This window comes from Choristoneura fumiferana, chromosome 4, assembly GCF_025370935.1.
Source record: "Choristoneura fumiferana chromosome 4, NRCan_CFum_1, whole genome shotgun sequence".
Taxonomy (NCBI): Eukaryota; Metazoa; Arthropoda; class Insecta; order Lepidoptera; family Tortricidae; genus Choristoneura; species Choristoneura fumiferana.
In genome coordinates, this window is record NC_133475.1 from 11,584,560 (window position 1) to 11,591,596 (window position 7,037).

General features: G+C 37.5%; 1 pseudogene; it reads left to right on the forward strand.

The window, feature by feature from the left end:
• Positions 1-382: 382 nt before the first annotated feature.
• Positions 383-1,557, forward strand: LOC141427058 (retinol dehydrogenase 13 pseudogene; annotated as a pseudogene).
• Positions 1,558-7,037: the final 5,480 nt, after the last annotated feature.

Genomic DNA, 7,037 nt, shown 5'->3' on the forward strand with positions numbered 1-7,037 from the left:
ACTATGAGCTTTACGGTGAAGGAAAACATCGTGAGGAAGCCTGCACAAACCTGGTGCGTGTGAAGTTCTCAATCCGCGTTGGGCCCGCGTGGGAACTACGGCCCAAGCCCTCTCATTCCGAGAGGAGGCCTGTGCCCAGCAGTGGGACGTATATAGGCTGGGATGATGATGATGATATTACTCATCCTCCTATCTCTACAAAGTAATCAATCTGTTGTAGGTAGTCATGTCAATTTGTAATTACCTGGCTTTTTTCATCTAATCAGATTTTTCATAATATGAAGAGTTATTAAATGAGCTAAGTATCGGAATTATTTCTTTATCTTGACACACGTTCCTTCACGCATGAACAGATAACCACACAACTGCGGCTTATCGTGTTCGTTGCACACTATCATGACCTCTTTAATTTGCAATAAAGTAGTCTTCCATCTGCCTCTCGACCAGGCCGCGTTGATGTAAATAATATTTACATATAAGTGAAGTGACATTGTGATCGTAATGTACCTCATGATATTAGCCGCGATTGCGGCATTTGTATTGATCCTGAAAATTTATCAGAAACTTACATGTGGAATTTGTCGTTCAAGTAATCACATGGTAGGAAAAGTAGTGATTGTGACCGGTGCTAATTGTGGAATAGGCCTAGAAACTGCAAAGAATTTGGCGGAACGAGGTGCGCGGGTTATCCTCGCGTGCCGCAACGCTCGCCGAGCGGCGGCGGCCAAGGAAGAAATCGTCAAATTTTCCGGCAATTCCGATGTCCATTTTGTTCCACTGGACCTGGCGTCGCTGCGCTCTGTGAGAGAGTTCAGTGACCACATATTGAAAACGGAAAATCGCATCGACGTTCTGATCAACAACGCCGGCGCCGGGGGAATCGGCAACTATAAGACCGAGGATGGGCTTCACGTCGGCATGCAAGTCAACTACTTCGGTCCATTCCTCCTGACCTGCCTTTTACTGCCAAAACTTAAATCTTCAGCTCCGAGTCGAATTGTTAATGTATCATCTATTTTACACAAGTACGGGGAAATGGATTTTGACAATTTGAACATGGAAAAGTATTGGAGTGACTACTTAGTGTACGCTAATAGCAAGTTGTATATTAATTTGATGACTTTGGAGCTGGCTGAGAGACTGAAAGGGACCGGTGTGACTGTGAACGCGCTGCATCCAGGTGTCGCGGCGACTAATATATTTCGCAATTTACCGATTGCGGCTGTACGTACTGTCGTGGAGAAGGCAATAGGGTTTATGTTCCAGAGCGCGTGGGAAGCGTCGCAAACTGTTCTGTATCTGACCGTGTCGCCTCAGGTGAGTGGGGTCAGCGGTCGCTACTTTAGTGATTGCCGAGAGAAAACGCCTTCGCGGATGTCACTAGACTCTAATATTGCGAAGAAACTTTGGACACACTCAGCGAAATTAGTGAATTACTCAGATTCGAATTAAATTTGTCTTTGCGAAAGTTAGATTTAATAAAACATCAACGTGTTGAGTGTCAGCTCGGAAATAAATGCTTAGGCTGTTATTTATCTATTAAAATTATTGTTTTTATCTATTTTGTTTTCATTTCCATCCTTGAACGCATGATTCTTGTTAGTGATTCACGTATAAAATGTGTGATTAATTATAGCACCATTAATTATATCAGTATATACTAATATCGTTATAGGTATACGTGATGTTTACTTATTTATGTTTAGGTTAGGGTTAGTTCAGGTTACCTAGTTCTGTAGTTTGCAATGCAAATCAGTATCCATTGTGTACTTATATTTTACATGCTTCTATCTGTGGGCCGGTAAGCGACCTTTTAATTAGGTACTTTCAAATTTCGAACAACTTAAAAAAACAAAAATCATGTTTGGTTGCGATAACCGAATTAGTCGATTTGTAATTTCATTCAATAATAAAATTATTGTTCAGTCACCAGCACCAATATCTGACACAACAAGCGTGCATAAATATCTGACACGACTCTATTTCTAGAGCCGGTAGGACGTGTTAGATATTTTTGCACGGTCCGCTGTGGCAGATATTAATGCTGGTGACTGTTCCATACACTTTTGTTTGAATTGCGAATATTACAATCGATTAGAGAATCAAAATTGGCTCAAGTCTAGATTGTTTATGAATTAAAAAACTATAACCTGTCTCTGTCAGTCATCTATTGAAACTGAGGTTTTATGTCTGCTTAATAACAAGAACCACTAAGTCGAAAATGCAGGTAGATCTGAACATATTGTAGAAAACTTATGATATGCATGTAGATAAAATTATGTATGCGACTGTACATAATTAGACATTAAAATACTCGTTAGATATTATTATACAACGAGCGACAGCGAGTGAAACCTCACTCGTATTTTAATGCCTTTCATTATGTATCAGTCACATAAATAACTATTATCGCTAAAGTTAAATTCATAATCAGTGCACTTCCATGAAGATAAAATAGTATTTCTACTAATTGCCACTATAATCATCTAGCTGTTAAATTTTTGATCTATTACGGTCGACCGATCGTCTGACACGACGGGTAAGGCGGGCGTGTTTCCGACAGCCCTACATGACTTCACGATAAAACCGACTGGGAAATGCCTGGGAAATGCCTGCTAACAGCCTCCACAAATCCGGTAGCACTTGGTTTTCTCTCTTAAGCCGTAAGGACGTAAGTCAACAGAAGTATTCCGGGTGATGATGCGTTTTGTATTTTACTTGCTAAACAGTCGTTATGTTTAGAACGAGCTTTGAACGCTACATTTCAGGACGTCACTTTGCGTGATGACAATAGTGATATATTTTTCGTTGACGGACATAAATAAATCCATGATGGAGGTGCTCGATTTGTTTGAATGAATTTGTTTATTACCCGATTAGGAGGGTTATTACCCGACTGCGAAGAAGGAGGGTTATGTGTTTGACGCGTATGTATGTATGTCTATTCCTATGTCCTCTCGTAACTACTCAACGGCTGAACCGATTTTAATAAATAATACGTCATTAGATTCGTCTTGATGACGCGAGTGACACTAGTTACATGAAATTTATGAAAAATCAAAATGTCGAATTTTTGGTGCCAAATTGTAAGTTTAAAAAAAAGGATTTTTATTTAAAGCTGTCGAGTGGGGTATCAAATGAAAGCTAATAATTAGCCCATTCTAAATATATATGGATATAATAGTTTTAATCTACCATTTTCACAGAACTATTAAAAAATTGTGAAACAAAACAACAAATTTTAAAAATCAAAAACCCGACTCCCTTAAAAATACTTAAAAAGAAGAAAACAAGTCTAGTCGGCTAGAACTTTGATAAGTAGCTAACTTAAAGTTCAACAGTCGGGACCCATTTACATCGTAACACTCAAAAATTCTTACCTAATAGGTCCCGACTGTTAAACTTTAAGTTAGCTACTTACTCGTAACAAAGTTCTAGCCCACTAGAATTGATTTTTTCTTTTTAGTATTTTTAAGGCAGTCTGGTTTTAGATTTTTTTAATTTATTGTATTTTTAGCGATATTTTGTCATCTGTGCACCGATTTAGTTTTTTTATAGATAATAACGTGAAAAAATACTCCATCTGTCGCTTTATTATGCGAATCACGCGTTGCGCGCTTGCTCGCTTGCTTTGTTGCTTGTTAGCTTCGAAGCGAGGCGTTTGCGATAGTTCTCCAAATCTTCGTTAGAGAGTGTTGTTATCAATGATGCATAGCCTTTCACTTTTATGTTTCGCGATATAAGCACGACCAGAGTCTGTGTACCCTATATAAAAGTCCTCATTGCCATATAAGGCATTATTTCTCTGTTTGTCTCGTAAGAGCAACACCTTTATTTTAAATATCAATTTCTCAAAGAAGTAATTAAAACCAATCTCAGATGAAGGAGTAATTCCCTAAGATAGAGGCTTTCGCCTCCTTAATTTAATTTGATACAAGTGATGTCTACATAAGAAGCTCCAAGCATGTAAGTATCTTTCGTTAGCATTTACTACCTACCTTCCATTAATTCAGTTATGTTGTGGATAATTCTGGAACAGTTGAAGACACCTAGGTTTTCTTTGTTTCAGGGGTCCTGAGCGGGGTCAAACTATCCTTAGCTCAAGCACAAGGTATCCGTCTATCCAGCATATGCATATCCCATTAAATATGTGCACATAAAATTTCTGCAACGGATGTTTTCGTGACAGGGTGTCCAGTTAGCTAGCCGTACTTCATATTATGTACTTATGTAATACTCACAAAGAAAACGTATTCATATACAAAATCAAAGGTATTTTTCTAACTAAGAAATAATATTAGATATTACATAAAATTACTGTAATTAATTTCTGATTTAAATTTGATTTGGGGCTCAAAAGCTCAACGTGAAATAAGGAAAAATGCTGTATATTAACTTAATATCTTTCCCATGCTGGAGTAGTAGACATTTGTGATTTTTACTTAGCTTTGGTAATTATGTGCATACCTCTGTTCTACAGCTTGCATTTGTAACATTCGTGGAAGCAGTTATTGTCTTCTGACTACAGTTAGCTGGTGAATGTAACTTGGGCCCATAAAATCCACGTTAAAAGATAAAAAAACTTGGCGAACTCCACCTTATTCCTCCACAGAGTATAAAGCAATTTGCGGAGACAGTTGTTGAAACATTCTCATCTGTGATTCCAATAAACTGGTCATTCAAACCGTCCATTGACCATTCGGTATTTTTTATAGTTAGCTTCACCAGCGGCCTGAAGAAGCTAAACACGCAAATCCTATAAAGAATAATTATATAGTTATATACTTATATACATTAGAAGTACTAGCGTCGATTTAAAAAAAAAGTACATTAATCATGATTTAAGCATAGTCTTTTCATACCTACCCATATTCATTCATATCGCCCCATTAAACGCAATATGAAGCTACCTAAAAGCTTCAAAGTACACTGTTTTAGTGAAAAATCAGTTGACCCATTAACGTAGCGCTTGCGTGAGCCGCGGGCGGACTGTATCCGGTCACACAAAAGGTAAATTATTTAATGACCCGGGTTCAACACAAATGACACAAACGGATGTATACTTTTACTAGATTTTGCTTGTGACTTAGTTAAAAACTTGCTTGTGACTTAGTTTTGATATGGACCTCCGCAAAGTAACGCCTGATTCAATAAATTATGTGACTTAGTTGTTTAGAATGCGTTTGTCTTTATCGGGTGGCAATTAAAAACTATATATTTTCTAAGAGATAAATGGAGCCGAAACGTAAGAATAGATATTACTAGACCGTAATCGGACCATGAATACAAGAAACAGTTATACATAATTTACTTCAAAATGTATAGCAAATTTACTGCTCTTTGAAAATATGAAAGATATGTAACTGAATATGGAAAGAAATAAACAAAGAAAGAAGAAAATTTGGTATTAAAATTTCTTTTGAGTGGGGTAGACACTGTGTAGGGTCCGACACGTTGTCTGGTAATTACTTATTGATTAAAATTTGCAATGTGGTGATCAAAAAATTCTTTAGCATAAAAATGTAAAAGTGAAAAATCTATAATTTAAAAAATTACCAGACTCGCTTAAGCTCCTCAGTGCAGAAGTTTTCACAGCATTGTAATTAACCGCTCTTTTGAAACAGACGCTTGCTTTGACTAGGCCATATGTATAGAATGGAGCCCTCCCGATACCACGTCATTTCTTCGTTGGCGCAGTGGCCAATGCCAAGTGACGTTTGCTCAGATTTAAGGGCTGTGCTAAGGGAGATATGGCTACCTTCAAACTTAAGATTGGTTTTTTGGAATATTTTTGTATTTTTTATTTCAATTCCAAATTTTTACTTTTACAGTCATCCCGTTAAACCTAAATTCAATCTTAATTTGATTACTTAATAATGATATCTCTTGTCCGGGTGAGCGGTTACTTCCAATGAAATGCCGAAAGTTTCTCGATGAGGGCTACGGTATAGATGTCGCTAGCGTCACTGCTTAAGTGGCTAAATAAGAAAAACAAGCTGAGATATGTGGTGCATAGGGGAAATTCGTGTCTGTACCGTTGTCCAGCAGTGGTGTAGCGATAAAGCACGCGGCAAGGAATGCCGAGGACCTGGGTTCGATTCCCAGTGCTGGTCTTATTTTTCTGGTTTTTCTGTGTAAATTTCAGTTTGTAATTTCAACCTTCAAACTTGACCACCTTGACTGGGAAAAGCTAGCGGAAAAACGTTTATTGCCGCTGGCGTGTGTTGGAGTGTCGCAAGTATTGCGATGAAGCCTGGCTCAAGGCACTTGCTGACAAGAGAGAGAAACGACATCAAGGCGGTTCTGCACCAACATCTGCAGACTTCTCTTATCAGGCCTGTGGACGAAAATGTCGCTCTCGCATCGGTCTAGTCAGCTACCAAAGACGTTGTGCACAGGCAATACGCCAAAATTCTTCTGGAACAGACGCTTAGGCCTGAAAGATTAATGAATTAAAGGTGCAATAAAAAAAAATATATTTGTTTTTCTTTGTACTCGAAACCACTAACCTGTATATTCAGACTACTACTGTAATTTGGCTATGTCTTTTAAGTTTTGCTTACGCCAAATATCTTCGGAGAACATTCGTGATAACTTTATAATAATAAAATGAAAAAGGTAAACAGATCAAATAAGTTTCCAGACTTCAACCTTTATTGGGCTAAGGTAGGTCAACAATACTCCGTTTAAAACTTGTTTAAAACTAAAATTAATTCCATGACTTTGACGATTGTCAAAATTGAGATTGGGCAGACGATTGCAGACGAGATTCATTAAAAAATACTGAAGCGCAAGATGTTTTGAGATCAAGTATACAAATTGAAATAGAATTAATTTAGGTTTAAGATTAGGTTAGGTTAAAGGGGTAATCAATGATTTAATGATCAATGAATATTTATAGAGCCACAGAATTCCTTAACGCTTTTTTTCCAAAACCCGCCAATTAAAAAAAACTTAATAGATTACCTACTTTTTTATTGAAATAGGATGGAAAATGAGCAAGTAGCTCCTAATGGCACAGGGCGGACATGCCATAC